Source organism: Megascapheus bottae, chromosome 29, assembly GCF_031878675.1.
Source record: "Megascapheus bottae isolate mThoBot1 chromosome 29, mThoBot2.hap1, whole genome shotgun sequence".
NCBI lineage: Eukaryota > Metazoa > Chordata > Mammalia > Rodentia > Geomyidae > Megascapheus > Megascapheus bottae.
In genome coordinates this window covers 9,733,502-9,760,108 of record NC_143537.1, presented here as the reverse complement: position 1 = coordinate 9,760,108, position 26,607 = coordinate 9,733,502, and the positions used below count along the sequence as shown (strand labels likewise).

General features: G+C 46.9%; 1 long non-coding RNA gene across 2 annotated transcripts in view; it reads left to right on the top strand.

The window, feature by feature from the left end:
* Window positions 1-4,204: 4,204 nt before the first annotated feature.
* Window positions 4,205-26,607, top strand: part of LOC150044685 (uncharacterized) — a 36,213-nt gene continuing 13,810 nt past the window's right edge. Inside the window, exons 1-4 of one of the 2 annotated variants that reach the window (XR_016533069.1) lie at window positions 4,205-4,355; window positions 9,926-10,077; window positions 10,406-10,575; window positions 17,865-17,946. This is a non-coding gene — a long non-coding RNA (uncharacterized LOC150044685). Of the gene's footprint in view, window positions 4,356-9,925; window positions 10,078-10,405; window positions 11,351-17,864; window positions 17,947-26,607 lie in introns of those variants that run through there. The other variant, XR_016533070.1, reaches the window with a different exon arrangement.

Genomic DNA, 26,607 nt, shown 5'->3' with positions numbered 1-26,607 from the left:
AGCTCATAGCATTCTCCCCACATGCTCTGGGTGCAGGGATCACTGGGAGGGGAGGGGGGAAGGTGGGGGGGAGGGGGAAGGATGCTGAATTTTCCAGGGGCTTTTTATATTTGGACAGATGTGGTCAGAGAAGGGAGGATTGTTGGGAGAAAGCCGTAGGGAACGGCAATGACCTTCAGGAAGGAACTCCCCTGGGCCTGTCAGCTGCTCTAAAATGGAACCATCAAGCTGACCACCGGTGGCTCATACTTGTAATCTTTTAGCCACTGAGGATGTAGAGATTTAAGGACGCCAGTTCAAAGCTAGCCCAGGCAAGAAAAAATCCATGAGACTCATATCTAATAACTACAGGAAGTGGACCTGTCACTCAAGTGGTAGAGCACTTAGCCTTAAAGCTCTGGGACAGTGTGTTCAGGTACTGAGTTCATGCCCTAGTAACAGCTTACAGACACACACACACACACACACACACACACACACACACACACACAAAACCACTAAAACAAAACACCCTGAACAGTGAGTAGCCTCCTTTGACGCCAGAGGAACCCCATTCCTTCCAAGGAGCCAGACATTTTTTTTGTGGGAGGAGGGTATAGGGTCAGAGTAGCAAGGCCTGAAAAAACCTCCTACATACTGTTAGAAGAGCCCCCAGGGACTGGAACATCTGGGTCTCAGTGTCACGTTGGTTGCATGCCAAAGCAATGTGAGCTCCTGCCCCTTCTTTGAGCCTCAATTTTCTGCGTTATATAAAATGGATATCATTATTTCAAGGGCTCAAAAGAAGTTCACCGAATTCCCAACGAGACTTCCTATCTTTTATTCTAAAAGCCACTTCTCCTTTGCAAGTGTGATATCCTGATATTCTTGGAAGGTAGCTGGGGACACAGCTGACCTTTTAGAAAGGGATGGAGTTATCTGATGGCACAGGGTTCTCCAGACATTTCTAGAACTGGCCTTGCCCTATTAATGGAGACCGCCAGACAGTGCTTCTGCCCTTCTGTTCCTTTTGCTAAGCCATGATGGGTTCATTCCACTGGCCCAGAGCCCAGGTAAATATGTCAACACAAATGTTCCTTTGCTAATGTGACACTGAACTGTCAGTGGCTCAAGCCAGAGCTGTGACACTCAGCCATGCCATCGTCTAGTTCATCTAACACCTGTTTACTGAGTTCTCCCTGTGTGCCAGACATGTTGATTGGCTGGAAAGAAAAGAATGGACAGAGAGGAGCATTAGCTTTTGGGGCTTCCTAAAAGGTCATCACTGTCCAACAGCATCTTCATGCATACCTGCTTTGGGGGTCAACAATAAGAAACTTCTCAAGGAAGAGAACTGTCTCTAGGGACCAGGCAAAAATACAGGGAGCATGCATCCAGAACCCCAAGCCTTAATAACATGGGAATGCCAACGCATATCTCATCAGCCAGCTTGACCTGAAAACAAAGTCCCCTCACATTTAAGAGAAAATAGAGGCCGGGTGCTGGTGGCTCATGCCTGTAATCCGAGCTACTCAGAAGGCTGAGATCTAATGACCGAGGTTCAAAGCCAGCCCTGTACAAGAGTCCATGAGGCTCCAGTCTCCAATTAACCACCAGAAAACTGCAAGTGGCACTATGGCTTAAAGTGGTAGAGTGCTAGTCTTGAACTGGAAGTTCAGGGACAGCACCCAGGCCCTAAGTTCAAGCCCCACAACAGCATGGAGGAGGGGGCAAGAGAGAGAATAGGATGCTGGATTTCTTTCTTTTCTTTCTTCTTTTTTCTAGGTATGTGGTACCGAGGAATCAAACCTGGGTCTTCATGCATGCTAGGCAAGCACTCTACCACTAGGCCAAACTCCCAGCTGGATGCTGGGTTTCTTATCACACTTAGAAGCAAATCTCTAACAATAAATCAAGAGCTGAAAAGCGATGTGAGTGATTCAAGCAAAATTTCTAAGCCCAGGAAACAACTGTGCATTACAATCCATCAAAGGTAAAAAAAAAAAATCTATTAAAACTTCAGGAGAAATGCTTTGCTCTAAATTAGTTTTTTTTTTCCCTTGCCAACCAAGATAATTCAATAATTTCCCCCCTTGACATGGTCGAGATTGCTCTTTGGGGGGAATTATGATGCTTTGAAGTTGAGAGTGATTTGTTTCCAAAGAAAGAGGGAAAACCTGACCGGAAACTAGAGTGAGAGGGAAAAATTGGGGTCCTTCTAATTCAAGGTGAGACCCTTATTTCTGGTGGATCAGAACCACTCAGCTGAGGGGTTCCATAGAGCTAGGGATTAATGTCTAAGGCCCTATCATGACAGACAGATGTACAGAGCCATCTCAGAGGAGAGAGAATTCTCAGGCATGGAGAATGCAATGGGGATATTTTAGTATTATTTGGTAGTTAGGACAGTATTGACTTTACAACTTCCCTCGAAAAACTCTAAAACTGTCCTCAACTACACAGAACCAGATCTGGGTTCAGACTACTCCTTAGTTTGAGGGCAGGAGCTGTCTATCCTCATTCCCCTTCGCTACCCAAGGCCCCACCCCTCTATGCTATGGCTCATATAATTTAAGGTTAATCTCAGCCTTTATCAACTCTGATCTTTCTGCACAAAGCCCCAAACAGCCAGGATGCTAGACTTCTAGACTGATCACAGTTACCCTGGCTGGTCAGAGCAATCCAAAGATGTAGAAGGCACCCTTTTGGAAGAGGTTAAAGTTGGCACTGGGAACCAAGTTAGATCAACAAGTCAACCTCAGAGCAAGGTCTGTGTCCTCAAGACTCCCTCTTTTCTCCATCCAACCTTCCCAGGAATCAGAGACTACCAGAGTCTTAGGCACTGATCACAGTGGTAAAGTGAGGCCAGAACCTGTAGGAGTTCTCTTGTCTGCCAATAGTCTCAGAGGCTCTAGGAGGAAGGTCACAATGCTCAGCAGAAAGAGGTCAAAGGGGGAAGGAAGTGGGAGAGTCTGGGAAAGTTTCCATTTCCCAAGTTGGGCAGCCCAGCCCTCTTGGACACTGACTAACTCCCAGAACAGAGACGCTGGGAGGTGAAAGGTCATCTCACCCCTTGCTCCCTTTTTTTTTTGAGTGTGTGTGTGTGTGTGTGTGTGTGTGTGTGTGTGTTAGTACTGGGACTTGAACTTAGGGCCTTGGTTTTGTCCCTTAGCTTCTCCATGCAAGGCTGGAGCTCTACCATGGGAACCATGCCTCTACTTCCATCTTTTTTGTTGGTTAATTGCAGATAATAGTCTCATGGATTGTTCCTTCCCAGGCTGGCTTCCAACTATGATCCTCAATACCCAGCCTCCTGAGCAGCTAGGATTACAGGTGTGAGCAACCTGCACGGGGCCTGATTCATCTCTTCCACAAGTACATCCCAAGATCCTCACCCACACACAGGACAGCCCTTCTCACCGCAGGCTGCTCTTTGCTCCTCTATCCTCTTTGGGGATTTAGGCTGCCTTTCTTTCTGTGGCAACATTCCTGGCTTTTGACCACCACATAGGCAAGAAGCCAGCCAGTGGCAATGGGGTGGCATAAGCCTGTCACTTGTCAAGGCCCCAGATTTGGAAGACTAGTCCATTTGCAAGCAAGTCAGGTGGGTTTTTTGTTTGTTGGTTGGTTGGTTGGTTGGTTTTTTTTGTTGTTGTTGCTGTTGTTTACTTTTTCTTTTCTGAAGACCACATGTCACCAGAGGACGTGTGAGGGACTGGCATGGCAATATTCCCAGGGGACTCTGCTGGGTGCCAGGGAGTTTCCTGAGAGGGGAGGTGAAGGGGAAAACGCAGGGCTGGGGAACCGTTGACACCACCTCACACCAAATGCTTAATTAGTGCCACTGCATTGGCTTGGGAAAGCCTGATAATCTGTATTGAGTTAGTGTCCCTGGTTCTGCAGGGACACTGAGGTAACCCATTGGTTCTCTGAGGGGGTTTGGGGTCTGGAAGCTGCAGCCCGGCCACTTCCAGGTGGCTGTGGCACCTCGATTTCTTTGTCCTTACAGCAAAGTCCTACAAAGTGCTTTAGTGCCAACCTTTCTTACCATCGGGGGAAACCCATGGGAAATCCGGGCGCCTGGGGGAAGCTGGGGGTGGTGGGCCGGTCTTCCCGGAGCCGAGGATGGAGAGGGGGCGTGGCCTCGCCAGCCACGCCCACCCAGACCACGCCCACCCACAGACAGACCACGCCCACCCTCCTCCCCGCCCGGCTCAGTCGCGGCCTGCGGAGCTTCCTGGCGGCCAGCGGGAGCTGAGTCACTGCGGCTTGGCCGCCCGTTGGCCTTATCTCAAGACGTCGCCGAGTCCTAAATTCCCCAGCCTGTCCTCTTCAGGGCTACATCCAACTATTTGTTCCAAGTCTCCCCAGTTTTGGTAAAGTGCTCCTGGTGTCCCCCCCAACGGGTTTGGGGTCGCGAGGGAGGAAGGGGGGGCCCCACCCCCCCACACCCACCCCTTTGGCTGGCATTGTGGATGCCTTCCAGGAAGCCCCCTGGCCCAGGAACCTCTCCCCACCCTCCTCCTCCACCCCCCCAGGGCCTCTTGGCGCTGTGCCTATCTTTCCACCGTCGCTCACTTTCCCTGAGGGGCCAGGACTCTGTTGGCTGCGAATTCCTTTAGAGAAATGCACCTTGTCCCTCCCCTCCACCCCGTCCCCTCCCCAGGGTGCAGTGACAGCCCATGTTTTGACCCAGAAACCCAAAGATGGGACCCAGGTGTGTGTGTGGTGGGGGGGGGAGTGTCAGCTGAAAGGGAGAGGTGGCCTTGGGATTCCCTCGGGCCCCTCCCAGCCCCCAGGACGCTAGGGGAAGTGGGGGATGGGGGGTGAACTGACAGATTCTGTAAACAGAGCCGGTTTGGGGCTCAGCCAAGGACGGGGTGTCCTGGCCCAGCCTGGGTGTGAGGCCCATCCGTGGCTCTCCAGGACACCCCGCCCTACCGGGCTGCCCCGAGGGTACCCGGCCCCTAGCCAGCTCCAGCCAGGATTTGTCTGGGGTTTTTGGGAAGGGGCCAGTTCCCTCCTGGGGAATGTGTCCCAGACTGGCTAAGAAAGGGGGTGGGGAAGGGATGGGAGAAGAGGGAAGGGGGGGGGCTTCTCTTTCCAAAAGCATTATTGATCTTTCAATCACCCAGTGCCAGGCCTCAGAGATGGGGCAGAAGAAGCCTGTTCCCTACCCTTTCTCAGGCTCTGTCCCCTATTCTTCTGCGGTCCCCCAGGCTGAGTCCTTGGGGGAATAGAGAAGCTCGAGAGGGGCTCAGATTCTCCAAGTCCTTTAAAAAGACTGCCCCCTTGGCTTGGTGCCAAGTGTGATCTACTGCACCCTAACCTCACAGGGGGCAATTCCTGTTGGAAAAGGCCCTGGCAGGACGTTCCCCAGAGGAATGAATGGGGAAGGACAGTCAGTCATCCAGAGAGTAAAAGGCAGTTGTAGGTACAAGATGGGAAACTGGGTGAGGGAAGCAAGAGGTGGGGAGGGGATCTTAGCAGGTGGGAGCAGCTGTGAGCTGGGCCTGGTTGAGATAGGTGAAGAAGAGACCCCAAGTGCAAGGAGAGGAGACGTTGGGCCATAATAATGCCTGACACAGGACTTTATTATGGGGACAAACTTTTCCTGAGATGTGCCCCTGAAAAATAGTGAACTGGATGAACCAATATGTTTGAGAAATACCACTACCTACAGGTTTTCTCTGAGCCTTCAGTTCTATGCTAATTAATGAGCATCTTTGCTCTAGGAATGCATAAAGCTTCCTAACCCAGCATCCTAACCCAGCATCTTGGGACCTGTGCTCCTCCCTCCCCCCCCCCCCCGCACCAAACAACAACAACAACCCTGGAGCCCAAGAATTTGTAGTGTGTCTTCACTTGCTGGCTTTGGTCCAGACAGAATGAGTGGGCATCTATCTGTAAGAAAGCATCAAGGCAAATATGGCCTTCCTAGAAAGTGGCCACTCCCTGAAGGGAGATCAGCTTGCATAAGGCTATGCAAAGATGATGGCTGGAAGAGAATGTAAATGAACAGGTTTGGAAGGCTGAGAAAGGCTCTGGGCAAATCAGATCCCAACGTTAAGCACCCTAGTATGTCAGTTTCTTGGTCATGGGAGAGAAGGAAGAGCAGGAGCCTCTTGACCTTTAGAGACTATCAGTGGTGGCAGGGGTTATAGTCAGAGACAGAGCTCAGTGGTTTTGCTGATCCCCATAAAGCAACAGGTCTGACCACACACACACTAACAAAGCCATGCCGCAGTGTCTTCCTGGCCATTCAGGAGCCTGAGATCTGAGAATCACAGTTCCAAATCAGTCTGAGCAGAAAAGCCCATGATTCTCTTGTCTTCAGTTAACCACTAAAAAGCCTGAAGTGGAACTATGGCTCAAGTGATAGAGCCTTGAGCAAAAGAAAAGGAAAAAAAAAAATACGCTAAGAACAATATTCCCCTGAGCTCAAGCCCCAGACCTGGTACAAAAAAATAAATAGGTGAGGCACCAGTGGCTCCCTCCTGTAATCCTAGCTACTCAGGAGCCTGCGATGGGAGAATCAGGTTCAAAGCCAGCCTGGGCAGACAAGTTCTCTTGGAAATATATCTCCAATTAACCAATCAAAAACAAACAAAAGATTCAGCAGTGGAAATGTGGCTCCAACTGGTGGAACACTAACCTTGAGCAAAGGAACTCAGGGACAGTGCCAAGGCCCTGAGTTCAAGCTCCACAACCAACAAAATGAATGAATGAATGGTTGAGGATAGATAGGCTGGAACTCTGGCTGTGTCCCTTGTTCTCTCTGGCTGGGGAAGCAGCATTTCCAAGGAAGGGCTCCAGGGTGAGGCAGGGTGTGGTAAGACTTTCCAGGTGGCTACATTTTAGTGGCACATTTAGGAGACAACTGGCCTAGCCAGTCTGACTAGTGTCAAAGAAGGCTGGAGAGATTCAGAAAGCCAGTCAGCATTGCCAGCTTCCTTCAGCCTCTTGATGTCACTGAGGAATGTAATGGGGTGTCCCTGGAGATAGGGGTGGGAATGGCCTCCGGGCTGCAGGATGCCTGATTTCCATCAGGTCTCCTTCTAGAAGCCTTCATGATCAGCTGAGTCTCCTGAACCTTCTCTGTGTACTGCTTGTCCACATACAAATATAATCCTCAGCCCTCTGCTTCCCCCTAACTCAATACAGCTTGGGCCAAGGCTATGAGAGATCTTTTTCTCCACATCCCATACTTCTCCCATTTAAAATGTCCAGTGTATTTTTGTTGCATATTCAGAGCTGTACAGCTATCACCGCAATCAATGATACCAGGCTTTATCACCCTCCCGTTCAAAACATGGTAGCCATTAAGCAGTTACTCCATTCTCAACTTTAGATAATCTCTAATCAATTTTCTACTTTCTTGGGTTTGCCTAGTCTGGATATTTCATTAAAATGGAATTTGGGGTAGGGGAATACTTCAGTGCAAGAGTTTTTGTTTGTTTGGTTGGGTTTTTGTTTTTGTTTTTTTTGGCCAGTGCTGGGGCTTGAACTCAGGGACTGAGCACTGTCCTTGAACTTCTTTTGCTAAGGCTAGACTTTATCACTTGAGCCACAGTGTACTTTTGGCTTTTTCTGTTTATATGGCACTGAGGAATTGAACCCAGGGGTTCATGCATGCTAGGCAAGCACTCTTCCACTAAGCCACATTGTCAGCCCTCCCTTAGCTTTTTTCACTCTACCTACCACTTGAGCCACAGATCCACTTCTGGGTTTTTGATACTTAGTTGGAGATAAGAGTCTCATGAACTTTCTTGCCTTACCTGGCTTTGAACTGTGATCCTAAGATCTCAGCCTCCTGAGTAGCTGAGATTCCAGGCAAGAACCCAACCCTAACTCCTAACATGACTAACTGAGCCATTTGAAATTCGTACTGGCATTGTATGAGGGTTTAATTTCTCCGCATCCTTGCCAACATTTGCTATTATCTGTCTTTTTGAAGATAGAATCATTGTGCTTGTGATTGGATTTTCACCTCCCTGATAGTTAACAATGTTGAATATTGATATGTGCTTATTAACTGTGTGTATGTGTGTGTGTGTGTGTGCGCACATGTGTGTATTGCTGAGGAGTGAACTTGATGTTTTGTACATGTTAGGTAAGCACTCTACCACTAACTATACTCCAAATCCTTATTAGCCATTTTTATATCTTCTTGGAAGAAATGTCTGTTCAGATCATTTACCATAATCTATGTCGTGTGTGTGTGTGTGTGTGTGTGCACACGCGTGTGCGCGCGCATGCTGGTTAAATAAGTACTCTACTGTTGAGCCATGCCTCCAGCCTATAACTTTTTTTTATTATTCAATTATAAGAGTTCTTTACAGAGTTGAGATAAAAATCTCTTGTCACATATATCAGCTGAAAATATTTTCTAGGTTTTCTCATACTTACTTGTTATTGCATTTTGTTGCACAATATTTTCATTTTATTTTAGTTTTATGCTCTTGATTTTGTGACTAAGGAACCATTTCCTACTCCAAACAACTGAGATTTACATCTCTGTTTGCTTAAGACATTGATTTAATGACTTTAGCTTTGATTCATTGGCATCTTTGCTTCATTTAGAGTTAATTTTTGCATATGGTGGGAGATAAGGGTCTATTTCATTGTAGTGCATGAGAATATCCAGCACTACTTATTGAAAAGACAGTTTTCCTCTGACTGAAATGTCTACATACCTTTATCAAAATCAGTCAAGTGCTTCTTTCTGAATTGTTTGTTTATGCAGGTCCTGGCACTTGAACTCAGTGCCTGAGTACTATCCTTGGGCCTTTTTGCTCTCTACCACTTGACCCCTAGCTCTGGATTTATTTTTTTTGCCAGTCCTGGGGCTTGAACCAGGGCCTGAGTGCTGTCCTTGGGCTTTCTCAATGCTTGAGCCATAGCACCATTTTCAGCTTTTTTCTATGTACATGGTACCATGGAATTGAACCTGGGTCTTCGTGCATGCTAGGCAAGCACTCTACCACTAGGCCAAACTCCCAGCCCTAGCTCTGGATTTAAAAAAAAATTTTTTTTTGATGGTTACTTGGAGTTAAGAGTCTCATGAACTTTCTTACCTGGATTGATTTGGAGCCATGATTCTCAGATTTCAGCCTCATCATATTACAGGCATGAGTCACTGGCTATATCTGGGTATAATTATTTTATTATGTTTTATTATCAGGATAATGTTTAGAGGGATTACAGTTATATTCATCAGATAGTGGATACGTTACTTCTTGAGGATTTTTAAAAATATTTTATTTCCAATGTTAAAATTGTACTTTTAATCTACAATTGAATCTTCTTCATCCATAGCAAAAAATAATAATAAAAGAAGAAACCAAGTGCCTATGATTCACACCTGAAATCCTAGCTACTCAGAAGGCTGAGATGTGAGGATTGCAGTTCAAAGCCAGTTGGGGCAGACAAGGCAAAAAGACTTTACCTCCAATTAACCAGAAAAAAATAAAATAAGAAATAAACTAGAACTGGAAGGGCTCAAGTTGTAGATTGACAGCCATGAGACAAAAAGGTCAAGTAAGAGATCAAGGACCTGAGTTCAAGCCCCAGTAATGGCACAAAAATAAGTAAATAAGTAAGTAAGTAAATAAATAAAATAAAAGTATGGGAAATAGTTTAAATGCAAAAACACCTGCCTAGCAGGAGTTCCCCAAATCTGCCCCCCAAAAAGGAATGAGGTGCTGATACATTCTGCAACATGAGTAAGCTTCAAAACTACTTGCTCAGTGCCAGTAATGTATATGATTCAATCTTTCTTCTTTCCTTCCTACCTTTCTTTCTGAGATAAGAGTTTCACAGTTTCCTGCCTAGGCTGGTTTTGAACCATGATACTCAGATCTCAGCTTCCTGAGTAATTGGGATTGAGGCATGTGCCATCTGTGCCCAGGTGTGTGATTCCATTTCTCTAACATACCTACAATAGGTTCGTCTGTGGAGACAGAACTCAGATGGGAAGTCGCTAAGGACGGGAGGAGATAAGATTGAATGAAGGTCATGTGTGACAGGAATGGAGAAATGGAGGGTGAGAAAGAAGATATGGAATGGAGAACTGTGGCTTGATGGTTATGTAACGAGGTGAGGACCCCCAGGGAACAGACCACAGACTCAAAACTGTTAATAATTTGTCAATAGCCAATTATAATCAACCGGGATTACTCCTAGCAATCAGAACCCCAGAAGCAGCCCCGAGTAACAACATGCAGAGGGTTTTATACCCCAAAATGGGGAAGGGGGGTTATGCATTAAGTGGAATCTTTCCAACTCTCCTCTATTATGCAAGCTAAACAAGATACAGAAGCAGAATCCAGAAGCAAAATATCTGGTTGTCAGCAAGAATGTAGGTGCCAAGCTCACTCCTCAAAATTGGCTGCCCACAAACTACCCAGTGCGTGGTTTTTCTTAGGGGCTGTCACAAATGTGTCAAGTGGATTCTTGCCGTGAAGTCCCAGTATCATCATGACTCCTGCCATGGCTCTCCAGAACTATCATGGGCTCCCCTCAAGCTGAGTGCCGCATTTCATTACAAGGGTTTCCTTTGGCTGCGATGAAAATATTTTGGAATTAGATAATGGGGTAGGTCCACAACAAACATATGCTTGCCCAGGCCCTGAGTTTGAGCCTCAGGATTGGCATACAAAATAAAATTCTTTGTTGGGGCTGGGAGTGTGGCCTAGTGGTAGAGTACTTGCCTATCGTGCACAAAGACGCGGTTCAATTCCTTGGTACCACATACACAGAAAAAAGTCAGAAGTGGTGCTGTGGCTCAAGTGGTAGAGCTCTAGCTTTGAGAAAGCCCGGGGACAGTGCTCAGGCCATGAGTTCAAGCCCCAGGATTGGCAAAAAAAAAAATCTTTGTTGGAAAGGACAAAACAATAAGGCTTTTAGAAGATGCCATTGGGTACCTGGCATCAATCTAGCACTAAAAAGGAGAAGGAGGAGAGGAAGGAGAGGGTCAAGGAGAAGGAGGAGAAAGAGAAGAAGGAGAAGGGGGAAGACCAGGAGGAGGAAGACAAGGAGGAGAGGAAGGAGAATGAGGAGGAGGAGGAGGAAGTAGAAGAGGAAAAGGAGGAAGAATATGAGGAGGAGGAAGAGGAGGAAGAAAAGGAAGAAGAAACTAGGAAAATATGATTTGAGAACAGAATTTAATAAAAGTTTATTAAACCAAACACATGTAGAATATAAAACAAAGCACAGGAAGAGCACTTGCTTAGCTTGTGTGTGTGTGTGTGTGTGTGTGTGTGTGTGTGTGTGTGACATACATATGGTAATCTCAACAGATGCAGGAAAAGCATTTGATAAAATTTAACATTGGTTGGATTAAATGGATGAATAATTATAAAACAAAAAATTCTGCCAGAATTTCCATTTCCAGAAATGGAAAGAAACTTTCATAATCTTATAAAGATTGTCTGTTTAAAATAACTAAAACAAGCATAATACTTAGTGGTAAAACATTCAAAGTTTTCCTTTTGAAGACTGGAACAAAATAAAGATATCCATTACTATCACTTTATTTTTATTTTATTTATTTTTAGTGACAGTACTGGAGCTTGAATTCAGGACCTAGAGTTCTCATTTGGCTTTTTTTTTTTTTTTTTTTGCTCCTTTGACTTTGGGCCAAGTCTCTAATTCCAGGATTTACCTCGTTACTTGGAGATAAGAGTCTCAAAGACTTAACCTGGGTACTGGTGGCTCACATCTACTACTCTGGAGGCTGAGATCTGAGGATTGCAGTTCAAAGCCAGCCTAGGCAGGAAAGTCTGTATGACTCTTATCTCCCATTAACCACCAGAAAACTAGAAGTAGAGCTGAGGCTCAAGTGGTATAGCTCTAGTCTTGAGCATCAAGGCTCAGAGACAGTACATTGGCCCTGAGTTCAAGCTCCAGAACAATCAATCGATCAATCTAAAAGGATGTGAGTTGCTCTCCCCAGAATCTCTCATATTGTAGTTTGTTTATTTTGTTTTGCAGGTACTGGGGCTTAATCTCAGGGCCTGAGTATTGCCCCAGGGCTTCTTGCGCTTAAGGCTAGTACCCTAGCACTTGAGCCACAGTGCCACTTCTGGCTTTTTTTTTTTTTAATTGTTTATTGGAGATAAGAGTCTCACAAGGACTTATGTGCCTGGGCTGGCTTTGAATTGAGAGCCTCAAGTCTCAGCCTCCTGTGTAGCTAGGATTACAGGCATGAGCCATCAGTGCCTGCATTTTTGTTTGTTTGTTTGTTTGGTCCTAGGGCTTGAACTCTGGGCCTGAGCACTCACTCTGAGCCTCTCTGTGCTCAAAGCTAGCCTTCTACCAATTGAACCACAGTGCTACTTGTGGCTTTTTCTGTTTATGTGGTACTGAAGAATCGAACCCAGGGCTTCATGCATGCTAGCAAGCATTCTACCACTAAGCCACATTCCCAGCCTTACTATAGTTTTGTTTTGTTTTGTTTTGTTTGTTTGTTTGTTTGTTTTTATTCAAGGGCCTCTAGCTCTTGACCTCTTCAAGATCCCACTTCCACAAAAATTACCTGTCTTGCCCTCAATGTAGCCAGGCTTCAGACTAGTGGTTTTCTGCCAGGGGTATCACTTCCTCACTGTGCCAACTTCGCCCTGAAAGAAACACTGTCTTTTTCTTCTGCTCCCTCCCACTTATACCCTACCCTAACAATTCTTTCTAGACTCTATAGATACAGACTCATATCTATCCTCCTCAATTGCCCCGCACCCCATCTCACTCATGACCTAGCTTGGAAGCCACGATCTAACCTCACATTCTACCTTGCTACACAGTATAGTCAGCCTGTCAAAGTCACAACTCTCAGTAAAATCAATGATCTGCCCTTCTACGCATGCCCCTCAGGCTGATCAGGGTTGATGATAAACCCTTACTTGAGCTGAACAGTCTGTCTGATTGCTTACTTATTCTGTGTGTGTGTGTGTGTGTGTGTGTGTGTGTGTGTGTGTGTGTGTGTGTGTGCCAGTAGTGGGGCTTAAACTCAGGACCTGGGTACTGAACCTTAACTTTTTCTCCTCCACCCCAAGGCTGGCACTCTACCATCTGAGCCACAGCTCCACCACTTCTAGTTTTTTGGGTTTTTTTTTTTTTTTGAGGTTAATTGGAGATAAAGAATTGCACAGACTTTCCTCCCCTGGCTGGCTTCCAACCATGATCCTCAGATCTCAGCTTCCTGAGCAGCTAGGATTACAGGTGTGAGCCACAGGCGCCCTGCTTATCTGCTTTGTTTTATTAATTAATTTTGTGGTGCTGAGGAATCAAAGCAGACTGAACCCACTTTCTACCAAGAGGCTATACCCCTCACTCCCCCCCACCACCCCCCGAATTTCACATGAAATTCACATAGCCTCAACCCTTGGTAAATGCAACCTGCAGACTGCTCAGCCATCCTACTCCTTCCTTAAGTCTATTCACACCCTCTCTCCTAGACTGCTTCCACCTCCTCCTCACAGCTCTCAGCCGACAACCTCTTCCGATTTTGCTAAGAAAATAGAAGCCCTGAGCACAGAAGTTGCGCCCCCACCCACCTGCATCTGTGCCCATCGCTCTGCCTACCCTCCTACCACCACATGGCAGGCACCCCCTTTCTGTGTTTGCCAGATGCCAACCCCACCTGCCCCTCGAGGGCTCTATGCCAACGCTCACTGCCCCCCCACACCAGTGCCACCCAAACGTCCCTGTCCTCCAGAAGGCAACAAGCTTGGCTTGTTTTCCCCCCTCTCTCTCTGAAAAGAAAAACCTTTTTCTGACGTCAGACCATCTTTCTCTAATGCTTCTCCTCTCACTCTTCTGTCCTTTGGGGGCCACTCCGACAAGGAATGGAACTTTTTGGCTGCCTTCAACAACCCTCTTGTCCTGGTTTCCACGCCCCGCCTCTACCAGTACCCCTACACTGCCCTTGCCCAGGATTCTGACTCCTTTCTTAAGTCCATCCTTAGGCTCATTATTCCTTGGACTCCATAACATGTAACAGTTCACCTCTGTCCCTCCCCTAGGGTCCCTCTTTGTCTCTGAGCCTCAGGCCCTAGACGTCTCTTCTCTACCTGTCCCTGTCATCTCCAGGGTCCTGGCTTTAAACACCATTCAGTAGCTGACCATTTCCAAATTACGTATTCCTGGCTAGAACCTTTGTGTCCAGGCTATCTCCTGCAGCTGATTCGTGGCCATCCCCAGAAGTCGGGCTCAGCTTGCCAATTCTTCCCAGCCCAGAACTGGCCCACTTTCCTGTAAATATCTGAGTTTGGACTCTCATTCTAGAGAATGAAAGATGAGCCCTTTCCTCTGGAAGGTTCTGGGACCTAACTGGTGCCTCAGGGAATATTTGGGCTGGTTGGTTTAGCCTCCTCTGAGCGAGGTCAGTGTGAAGAGTGCCAGGCCATGTCCATAGAAGGCCACCGTGGCTGCATCTCCATCACTCCACAGATGGACAAGTGCCTGCCCTTTTGACATCTGTCCACTCTACCAGCCCTGTACCTATCTCCTCCATGTTTTCTCTCCCAGGTACAGAGAACTCAAATGCTAGAACATTCTGAGAGGTCCAAATGGCAACGTGATCTTGTGGCTTCCATGCCAAATGGGATCATCTCTCCTCTAAATTTCAAAGCCCTCTGGATACACACACACACACACACACACACGCACGCACGCACGCACACACGCACAAAAAGGTCAAGGGCTGGGAACAAGGCTCAGTAGTAGAGTGCATGCATGAAGTGCAGGGTTTGATTCCTCAGTACTGCATACACAGAAAAAGCTGGAAGTGTTGCTGTGGTTCAAATGATAGACTGCTAGCTTTGAGCAAAAGAGGCTCAGGGGGGCTGGGAGTTTGGCCTAGTGGTAGAGTGCTTGCCTAGCATGCACAAAGACCTGGGTTCAATTCCTTGGTACTACATACATAGAAAAAAAGCCAGAAGTGGTACTGTGAAAAAAGGGGGGGTGGTCGATACCACATACATAGAAAAAAGTCAGAAGTGGTGCTGAGGCTCAAGTGGTAGAGCTGTAGCCTTGACAAAGTTCAAGGACAGTGCTCAGGCCCTGAGCTCAAGCCCAGGACTGGCAAAAATAAAAATAAAAAAGGCTCAGGGACAGTGACCAAGCCCTGAGTTCACAAGCTCCAGGACAGGCAAAAAAAAGGAAAAATGAAACAAAACAAAAAGAAGGAGGTCAAGTAGGAGCGCTATCAGGCCACACTGGCTCAGATTTGATTTTGTGTTGTTCCACTTAAGGCTGGCACTCCGCCACTAGAGCCATACCTCCATTTAGCGGTTAATTGGAGGTAAGAGTGGCCCCAGATCAGCTTTCAGTCATGATCCTCAGATCTCAGCCTCCCTAAGTAGCTAGGATTACAGGGGTGTGCCACTGGCACTGGGCTTTTGTGGAGCCAAACCCATGTGGCTTTCAAGGTGAGTTTGTGCCTCCCCTCCCACCCCCCAATCCTGCCTAGGAACTGGGGATGAGAAGCCAGGAATGCTGCTTAGGGAAGCTGAAGGTATCTAGTCTAGAAGCTGCCTGAGTGGGCTTCTCCTCAGCGAATGGCAAGTCAAGTACTGTCTTCCCCTCCAAACACCACTAAAAGCTGCAATTTTACAAACCAAGAATTAAAGCCTGGAATACTGAACGCCCTGCGGTCTCCTCAAGTGGGAGGAGCCAAGGCAGGATCAGCTTCCTTAAGAAGCTGGGAGCCCATTGGCAGGAGGTCTCCGGAGGGCCATAAGCCTTCTTGGGGCAATGCTAATCTGCTTTTTCCTCTTCTTCAGAGTGTCTGGCTGACTCCAAATTGAATTATTAATCTAGTCCTGTGTGCTCGTGTCACTTTTCCAGACAACCAGTTTATTCATGGCTTGCACACTATCAATTTCAACATGTAATTTGCAATGAAATTTGACTGATCAGCAGTACCATAATTAGTTGCAAATGTCTGTGCCTGTGTTGGTTTGGTGTAGGGGCTTTTTCATTAAAGTGACGGAGGCCAGTAAATGCCATTTTTTTTTGTTTTTTTGATTTTTTTTTTGCCCAGAGACACAGGACAACTAGCAACGGTTGTGTTACAGGCCAAGACCAGGCCTCCTGTAAGAAACTGAAGGTGATCAGGCACAGTGCTAGAGGGAGGCTGGCTGGAATTAGAGAAGCAGGTAATTAATTTCAACTACTCATGAAGCTATGATCTGGAGGATCATAGATCAAGGTCAGTCAAGGCAAAAGTTAGCAAGACTCCATCTCCACCAATAAGCCAAGTATTGGTGGGATGTACTTATCATCCCAGCTATGTGGGAGACCATAGGTAGGTAGCCTTACAGTCCAAGGCTAGCCCTAAGAAAGAACATGAAACCCTACCTGAAAAATAAAGCAAAAAAGGGATGGAGGCTTGTGAGAGAGCACCACCTACCTAGCTAGTGCAGGGCCTGAGTTCAAATCCTAGAATGGAGAGAGAGAGGGAAAGAGAAACTTAGGGGATTTTAAGTTGCAGCACTAGGGACTATTTATATGCCTTAGGTGTGGGTCCTACTACCAGCTCTTCTTCTGAGACTGTTCTCCTGTTTTCTGCCAGGTCTTTCTATCTGCCAATCATAGGTCTTGGCCTCTTGACCAAGGGTTTCAGAAAATTTCTATTCCATAATTGTACACCTCTCTCTTCCCCCCCCCCCCCGCTCCTCTATCTCTCATCCAAAACTGGGACTCAAAACTCAGTATCTGATGTATTTGTTCATTGCCCACCTGAGTCATGCCTCCAAACCCATCCTACACTCAACTCCAAGCTTTAGTGTATCCATCCGTGGAAGGGGTTATCTAGCTACTCTGCCTCAGAATTAGAACAGCTAATGTTCCTAGCTCCAAGCAACAGAGTCTGGGGGCTTGAACTGAGAGCCTGGGCACTATCCTGGGTTTTATACAGATAAGGCTTCACTACTTGAGCCACAGCCCCACTTCCACACTCTTAATATTTTTAAGAAAGTGCTTGGTTGTAGATAAGAGTCTCATAGACTTTCCTCAAATCTCCATCTCCTGAGTAACTAGGATTACAGGCATGAGTCACCAGCATCTAGCTCCAGAAAAATGAGTCCGTTTGTATGTTTTTTTTTTATTATTATTATTTTTTTGCCAGTCCTGGGCTTGAGCTCAGGGCCTGAGCACTGTCCTTGGACTTTCTCAAGGCTAGAGCTCTACCACTTGAGCCTCAGCACCACTTCCGGCTTTTTTCTATGTATGTGGTACCAAGGAATCGAACCCGGGTCTTCATGCATGCTAGGCAAGCACTTTAACCACTAGGCCAAACTCCAGGCCCTCCATTTGTATTTTCCCCCCTGGTGCTGGGGATGGAACTAATGCTAAGTTCTCCACCACGGAGCTAGATCCGCATCTCCCGAGATGGACTAAGTAACCTGATGGTGAGAAGCAGGAAAACTGAACCGATGGACAGCTTAGAGCCTCTCTGGGCAGAGCAGATGTTACCCATCCAGACTGGTGACACCGGGTCACAACACAGAGCCAGTTTACTCAGGACCTTGACACCACCAGACTCTGTAAGCTGAACTGTGGGCACCCTGCCACCATGCTCCACCAGCCTGAGCACACCAACAGAGACAGCGCTCTGTTCCTGGTCTTTTCTGCAAACATGGGTTAGAAGAAAAAAAAAAAAAAAAGCCAATATCACATAAGCAGCCATGACGCAGGTGCCTCAGAATGGGATGAGTTTTCCATTACCGGAGGAAGGCTTTTGACCACCCTAAATGGGGGGACGGAAGGACAAAAAAAAAAAAAAAGACAGAAAAAGATATCAGTGTTAAAGTGGTCTGAAAAATTATTGAGCTCTACACATCTGCCAAATATGATTCGTGTTCATTCTATAAATATTTCTGCAGAGACAGAGGAGAGGAAGTTCTGGTCCCTGCCCTCAAAGTGACCCCTGTTCTAGACAGAGGCTCAAGGTGTCCGGGTTACATGGTGAGTAACAATGAGACAGTAGGTGCCAGGTGCCAAAGGGGTGGGAAATGTTTGGGTACTATTGGCACAGTCCCCACATGTCCTTGGTTGAGTGCTGTCTCATACTATAAGCTCAATGTATCCTGGGATATGAAAGGTACATGAATGTCTTTTTTTGGGTGGGGGGTAGGTATGGGGCTTAAACTCAGGGATTGGGGTGCTGTCCCTCCGCTCTTTTGCTCAAGTTTAGCACTCTACCACTTTGAGCCATAGCTCCACTTCTGGCTTTTGAGGGATTAGTTGGAAATAAGAGTCTCACAGGGACTTTTCTGCCTGGGCTGGCAGATTCTCAAATCTCAGCCTCCTGAGTAGCGAGGATTAAAGGTGTGAGCTATTGGTGCCTGGTTTGTCTTTTGTTTTCAGTGCTATTATAGTCCCATGTCTTCTTTTTTAATGGTTAATTAGAGATAAGAGTGTCACAAACTTTTCTGTCTGGTCTGGCTTGGAACTGCGATTCTCAGGTCTCAGCTTCTTGAGTAGCTACAATTACATGTGGGAACCACTGGGGCCTGGTTATGTGTCTTATGCAGACACAAACCAAAGGAATCCTCCTATCCTGCTTGCCCCACGCTGATAACCATTGCAGTTTCCCTGGTCAGCATTCTCTCCCCCTGCACAACTTCCTGAGCTCCCATCTTCAGGAAGGTAGAATTCACATAGGATGAATTCCCTCAGTGGGTGTCCTAGGAGACATGCCTGGTCTGCCATAGCTTGCCCAATGGATTATGAACCTTGCAGAGTTGCATAGTGTCTCAGGTAGGGATGGAATACACAAGGGTCCCAGCTCAAACCGTGGGGTCCAATTCAGACTTCATACTGGGTAAGAAAAGGATGCTCTCCCTTCTCCTGGACTTGAACCTGCCAGTGTGTCAGCCTGGAATTTCAGGGTGAACCCCAAAGAAAGAAGAGATGAAGATGATATTTTTAAGCTTCTGAATCAAGTGGTGCCTGAAGCCTTTGAATTTTTTTCATTGTAGGGACCATTGATCCCTGAATGGGCCAATCTTATCTCCAGGACTCTCTCATGTCCTGTGGACCAGCAGTAGAGCTCACCTCTGAATCCCATTTGGGGAGCTGTGCATGTGAGAAATGGGGTGATGGCTGTTTTTGTTACATGTGGGTTTGTTTTTCTCCGTGTTGGGAATTGAACCTTGAGTCTTGTACATGCTAGGCAAGCAATATATAACAATGTCCCCAGTACAAGGAATTCTAGAAACATCACTTGAAATATCAGACTATGCCTGGAAAAAAAAAAACTGACACACCAGATTAACATTTAATAGTCACCTTAAAGCTAAACCCAGGTATGTATAGGGCCTGACAACCCTGTTCCTATGTATTCCCAGTGGAGGCACAACCCACACCCAAAATCTGGAAACAACCCAGATTTGCATTGTAGTGGAATGAATAAATCAATTGTAGGTAGAAGCATAAAATGGACTGGGGAAAGTGTTCTACCTTCAAACATGAGTGAACCTCATTCAGCAAGAAATGCTAGATGTAGCAGGCTCTGGCAGCTCACACCTGTAATCCTGGTTACTCAGGAGGCTGAGATCTGAAGATCACTGTTCAATCCAGCTCGAGCAGGAAAGGCCATGGAAATCTAATCTCTGATTAATCACCAAAAGCCCAAAATGGGCCTGTGGCTAGATCACTCACCTTGGGTACTAAAGCTCAGGGACAGTGCCCAGGCCCTGAGTTCAAGCCCCAGAATAGGTACTCCCCACCCCCAAAAAAAATCCAGATGGAAAAACAACCATACTACGTGACTCCAGTGACATCAAAACTAATCTCTGGAGACAAGAGGCTATAGCAGTACTTTCTCCTGGGATGGTCCCTGGGGGACCTCCCAGGGAGCTTGGGGGCTGGTTTGTTTCTGCTTCTCATCTAGGTTCTCTGAAGTCCTCAAGCTAACACCAAAGGGTCATGCCTGTCCTTCCAGCTACTCAGGAGGTTGAAATCTGAGGGTTGAAATCTGTGAGAATAACTCCAATTAACTAGCAAAAAAGCCAGGAGTGGATAGGTAGCACAAGTGAAAAAGCCAAGAGAGACTCTGAGTTCAATTTCCACTACCAGCACACACACACACACACACACACACACACACACACACACACACCCCAAACCTGATGTCAGCAAACAGAGCTGATGTCAGAAACACAGCAAGAAATGAAAGCTGCTGGGTAGAGTGACTTCCCAGGAAGGAATGGTAGGTAGGGCAGGGAGCCCTGCACAAGGCAGGCTCTGACCTGGCCTGACTTGACCACATAGATCCCTATGGAGATTCAGTGGAGTTTGGTTCCCCGCAGGCCTTCAAGAAACATGCTACCCAGAGCCTTCCTTAATCCTTAGGAAGAAAATAAACAGGGCATATATAGAAGAGAGTGGGCAGAGGTGGGTAGAGAAGAAGAGGTAGACCCATCTTAGACTTGGCTTTGTGATATGGTTTCACTCCCAGCACTGATTGAACCCAGGGTGCTGGGCTTGCTAGGCAGCTGTTTTTGTTTGTTTCTTTGTTTTTATCGCTTGAACCACACCGCAGTCCTTTCGATTTTAGTTTGCTTTTTCAAATAGAGTTTCACACTTTTGCTCAGGTCATTCTCAGACAGTGATCCTCCTACTTTCCTGAGCAGCTGGCCTGATAGGTATGGACTGCCACACTCCCAGTCCTTCACTAGGCTTTCTATTCTGCTTGAACCTTTGCAGGAACGATTCCTGGCTGGCTCACCTCAGCTTTGCACCACTTAGGGCAAGCTGGATACCTGACAGTTTCCAGCAATGAGCATCTAGGTAGGAGTCAGGGTACTGGAGCCATGACCCCATCTGCTCCTGCTTTCACCACACACTGGATACAAGGGAAGGAGGGACACATTCTCATGAAGGCAGAAGGCCCTAAAGAGTGCCTTGCACATAGTAGGTGCTTCTGGGATCCTGTGGGAAGTCTAGATGGGATAATTTCCATAGAAGCAGAATCTCTCTAGGTCTACTGTCAGGCCACATAAATAGCCCATTCTGTGGGCTAGAGAAACTTCTGGTTGGACCCAGAAGGAGCAGAAGAAGAGAAAGCCTGACTCGGGAAGAAGGTGAATGAAGCTAGAGATATCATCCTAGTTCCCTGCCTGTGCCCCGTTGCATAGATGGACATACTGAGGCTTAGAAGGACTGGGGGGCCTGTCTCTGCCTCACAGATAATCTGTAGATTCTACCTTGGGCAATGCTATTATACACATCCCACTAATTGTTCTCCTTCCCCATCTCAAAACATTTTCACAAAGGTATGCCTTTTAGACTAGGGGTAAAGTGGTAATTCTAGCTGGCTTATGCAACTGGTACCTAAGTTCTGTCTGTAGTCTAGAAGCAGCCAGGAGCTATATAGAAATGAATAACATAGTTCTGTTCCTTTATTTATCTGTACACTGAAATTTGAATTTCATATAACTTTTACATGTTCTGAAGTATTATTCTTCCTTAAGTTTGTTTTCAACCATTAAAAATGTAAAAAAAAAAAAAAGAAAAGAAATCTATTCTTAGCTCATAGGCTGCACAAAAAACAGGCAGTAGGCCAGATCTGGCCCTCAAGCCTTAGTTTGTCCAATCATTATTCTAGAATGTGCTGTCTTGGGGCATCGGCCTTCCCAAAGGCATGTCTTACCACTTGGTAGAGCAGCCAGTCATTCTGGTTTCCCTAGGACTGAGAAAATTTTAGAGATCAGGATTTTAGGATATGCTCAGTCAGTCAGGATTGTGGGTCACCCAGTTTGGTCATTATGAAGCAGAGGGGACAGGCTGGGGGAGCCAGCCAGCTGGCCAAGGTTCTAGAGCAGCCAGCTGGTCTACCCAGGCACTGCCTGGTCCCTGTTGTACGTAGCTGCTGGTCCTCCTCAGGGAGCTGCCCCCTCCACCCAGCAAGGAAACCTCTGTGGTCTGGGCACTCTCAAAAGGCAGGAAGTTGAATCATCAGCTCCAGTAACGTGGGCAGCCTGTGGGTCTGCCGGCAGTTCAGGGATCCAGGCCTGGTGGGGAGGGGTGTGTTTGGGGAGGACTAACTCCATTCTTCGTTGTTTTCTCTGGACTGGAGCCCTCTGGAATGAGGCTTCTGAAGAGCTACTGAGTCAGGTGGGAGGAGATGTGAATAGCAGCCTGACCTAGGCTCTTCCTTCCACACAGCTCTGATCTGTATGTACGGTGTAGCCTTCTGCCCTTCCCTCACCCTCTCTGTTTCTTGGGCTTTGACGTCTCTGGAAATTCTGACCCTTGAAATCTCTCTGAACTCAAAATGTGAACGGTGAGCCAGGCGCCAAGGATTCGTGCCCTTTAATCCTAGCTGCTCAGGAAGCTGAGATCTGAGGATTGAGGTTTCAAGACAGTCCAAGCAGGATGAGATTCTTATCTCCATTTAACCACTCAAAAGCCAGAAGTAGAGCTGTGGCTCAAGTAGTAGAAGTTCTAGCCTTGAATAGAAAAACTCAACTATAGTGACCAGATCTTGAATTCAAGCCCTGGTATTGGTATAAAATAAACCGAAAAAAAAAAAAAAAAAACTGGACACTTGAGTACCATGTGGTAAACTAGGCCAGAAAGTGCTGGCACTTGCCTCAACTTCCCCTCTGGTGCACCTGGAATCAGAGAGCTTGCCAGGATAGGGGGAACCCCATCTCATTGTCCCCAGTTATACAGCTGGTGGATGATTCTGGAGGCAACTCAGATGTCCCAGCCAGGAATCTGATCACCAACGTAGGTCTATGCCAGGCCTCAGGGATATCTATGCCTCTATGAGCAATAGGTTCAAAGCTGGGCTTAGCCAAATCCCTGGGCCCTTCTTGCTGTCTCTGGGGCACTGTGAGATTCTCCATGAAATCATTAATCTGAGAAGCATTTTTTTTTTCTGGCCACAGGGCTTGAACTTAGGACCTGAGTGCTATCCCTAAGCCCTTTTGCTCAAGGTTAACACTCTACCACTTTGAGCCATAGCACTACTTCTGGTTTTTTTAGTGGTTAATTGTAGATAAGAATCTCATGGGGACTTTTCTACCCAGGCTGGCTTTGACCCAGGAAACTCAAATCTCAGCCTCCTGAATAGTTGGGATTATAGGCATGAGCCACCAGTGTGGGACAAAAAAGCATTTTTTAAAAAATGTCTGTTATGCTGGGTGCAGTGGCTCACGCCTGTAATCCTAATTACTCAGGAGGCTGAGATCTGAGGATCAAGGTTCAAAGCCAGCCCAGGCACAAAAGAACCTGAGACTCTTATTTCCAATTAACCTCTAGAAAATGGAAAGTGGGGCTTGGCTCAAGAGTAAGGTGGTAGCCTTGAGTTGAAGAGCTCAGGGACAATGTCCAGCCTGAATTCAAGTCCCATATTGAGGATCTGTCCTAGGCCAGGCCAGGGCCTTGCTTTGAGATGGAGAAGGGAGGGCCCAGAAGTTAAGAATAAAAGGTGAGTCAGATGCCAGCAGCTCACACCTATAGACCTAACTACTCAAGAGGCTGAGATCTGACAATCATGGTTCAAAGCCAGCCTGAGCAGAAAAGTCTTTTATCTCTAATAAACTGGAAAAATAAAAAAGCCAGAAGTGGAACTGTGGCTCAAGTAGTAGAGTGCTGGCCTTGAGCAAAAGAAGCTTCGGGACAGCACCTAAGCCTGAGTTCAAGCCTAATACTGGGAGATGTAGAGGGCAGAAGAGTGAGAGCTGAGACTAATCTGACTCTCCCTTGGGACTGTCCTAAACAACTAGGCCTCCAGAACTAAATCATTCTTGTGGACATTTGGCTTCCATTATCTAGACTATTTTAGGCATCCCCAAGCTAGACTTGATTATTGCAAACCTGAAATAGTTCTTTATTAGACATGGCTGGCTTACTCTGGCAAATCGGTCTTTCCAGTCCCTAAGGGTCCTGCTGATGGTGATACATGCCTCTTCCTTGACACCCTCCAGGCTCCTGGCATCAAACGAGGAGCATCCCGGGCCTCTGCCCAGAGTACACACTCCGTGGGCACACATGGAGCTGAGAGCTAGTGGCTGCAGGGTGCCCCTGGCCAGGTCTGGGCCCCGCCCCTTTCCTGAGCTCCTCCCCTGAATGAAAGGGCAGTAAAGGATTGGCTGGTGGAGGATCTTGTGCGCCTGCCCTGCCAGGGCTGAGGCATAACAGTTCTGGGCCCCTCCCTGCTCTCTGTGCCAGCCTGGGTGTGGGGCCCAAGGCCCCAGCTCTTCTCCAGTCCAAAGGCCATTAACAGCCAGCGGCTGGGAGTGTGTGAAGGGTGGTGCTTCTGGCAAGGGAGGTGCAGGGCGATGGTGGGTGGAAGGCAGACAGAAGCTCTGGGTTTTGTGAACACCTTGGGACCTGAGAACCCATTTGCCAACCAGGCTGGGCCTGCAGCTGCCTCAACTTCCCCTCTGGTGCATCTGGAAGAAACTCCACAGCAGAGCCCCCTTTTGTGCTTGGGTGCCAAATCTCTTGTAGACCTTGAGGAAGGATGTTACCAGGCTACTATGCTCCTGAAGCTGGCTAAGCTGTTCCCTGCAGTGTCCCCCTGAGGGAGGGCATTTGTCCTTATCAGAGATGATGGGATCAGACTTGCTGATGTGGAGTTTTGGCGCCCGCAGGTGGGTAAGGGAAATGATTAGGTCTTGGGGCTTCTGTTGATTCTCCAACTCGCCTTAGGTGACTGCACTCCACTGAAGCCCTAATCACAAGTGGGGCCCAGGGGGTTCCAAATGGCAGAAAAAAAGGTCATGGAAAGCCTGGTACGAGTGGCTCACGCCTGTAATACTAACTACTCAAGAGGCTGAGATCTGAGGATCACGGTTTAGAGCCAGCCCAGGCAGAAAAGTCTATGAGACTCTGCTCTCCTATTCACCACCAGAGAAGTAGAAATGGTGCTGTGGCTCAAAGTGGTACAGCTCTAGCCTTGAGGAAAAGAGCTCAGGGATCGGGGCCCAGTCCCTGAGTTCAAGGCTGATGATGACATAAAATTAAAAACTAAAATAAAATGTCAAAAGAGATCCTGGGAGATTCAATGAACAAGAAAGCACCTAGTGTAGCTTGGACTCCATTTCATTTGAGTGCCAGTACTCAGGCTTGAATTCAGGGCCTAGGCACTGTCCCTTAGTTTTTTCATTCTAAGCTGGCTGCCCACCACCTGAGCCATAGCTCCACTTTTGGCTTTTTGGCTAACAGTCTCATAGATTTACCTGTACAGCCTGACTTTGAACCTTGAGTCTCAGATCTTTACCTGCTGAGTAGCTGGGATCACAGGCATGAACCATGGATGCCTAGCTATTTCAGTTTTTTTTTTTTTTTTTTTTTGGTCTGATGACTCTGCCTCCAGGAGGCCACATGCCTGTGGTAGGGACATCTGCCTGGATGACATTGACTTTGTGACAGCTGAGAAACTTGGCAGGAATAAGGTGAGGGAATTTGCCACTGGCTGAAGGACTGGATTCAAGGTCTCTGAGGCTGGGTTTTGGCATAGGACAAGGGAGGCAGCTGAAGGGGACAGGTAAAAGATGCCTACCTGGACGCTGTGTGGTAGGTAGCTAAATGAGCTCTCAATCTGAGACATGTGCCAGGACTTACACATCAGTGTCTCAGAGGGTTCCTGGAAGAAAAGACTTGCCAACTGAGAAAGACAAACTGTGGAGACCGGTGTGTGGACTTGGGAGTGAGCCAGGCAGGTAGAAGGATGGAAAGTCACCCCCAGGGAAATTTGTAGAAAGATTGTGGGCGATAAAGTAGCAAACAGTGGGAGTTTCAATTCTGAGATCTTCTCAAGTCTTGGCCACTGTTGTGATTCAATAGTGTCTGTCCCCTCTATTTCTCTCCCCCACCCTTCAAAAAATATTGAAATTCTAGCCACCTAGTATCTGTAAAAGTGACCGTATTTGAAAACAGCCTCACAGACTCAGTGAAATTAAATGGAAGTAACTGGAATGGGCCTTAAATCCAGTATGATTAGTGTCTTTATCAGAAGAGGAAATCTGAGCCAGGTGCTCATGGCTCACACCTATAATCTGAGCTACTCAAGAGGCTGAGATCTGAGGATCAAAGTTTGATGCCAGCCTCGTCAGGAAAGCCTATGACACTCTTCTCTCCAATTAACCATCAGAAAACTAGAAGTGGTGTTGGATCTCAAAGTGGTGGAGCACTAGTCTTGAACAGAAAAGCTTAAGGATAATTCCAGGCCTGGGTTCAAGTCCCACAATCAACAGCAACAACAATAAATAAAAACAAAAGAGGAAATTTGTTCAGGCACTGGTGGCTCATGCTTGCAATCCAAGCTACTCCAGAGGCTGAGATCTTATGGTCTTGGTTTGAAGCCAATCTGGTCAAGAAAGTCTGTGCCAATTGTATCTCCAATTAACCACCCAAAATGGCCATATAAGAATGAAGGCAGAGACCACAGAAGCTATGAGAGCCACCACCAAGGGTTTGGGAAGAAGGATGGGCTTGTTAACATTTTTATTTCAGTCTCCAGAGCTAGAAAATAACCTTTCTTTCTTTCTTTCTTTCTTTCTTTCTTTCTTTCTTTCTTTCTTTCTTTCTTTCTTTCTTTCTTCCTTCCTTCCTTCCTTCCTTCCTTCCTTCCTTCCATCTCTTTTTTAAAAATCAGTCATGGGGCTT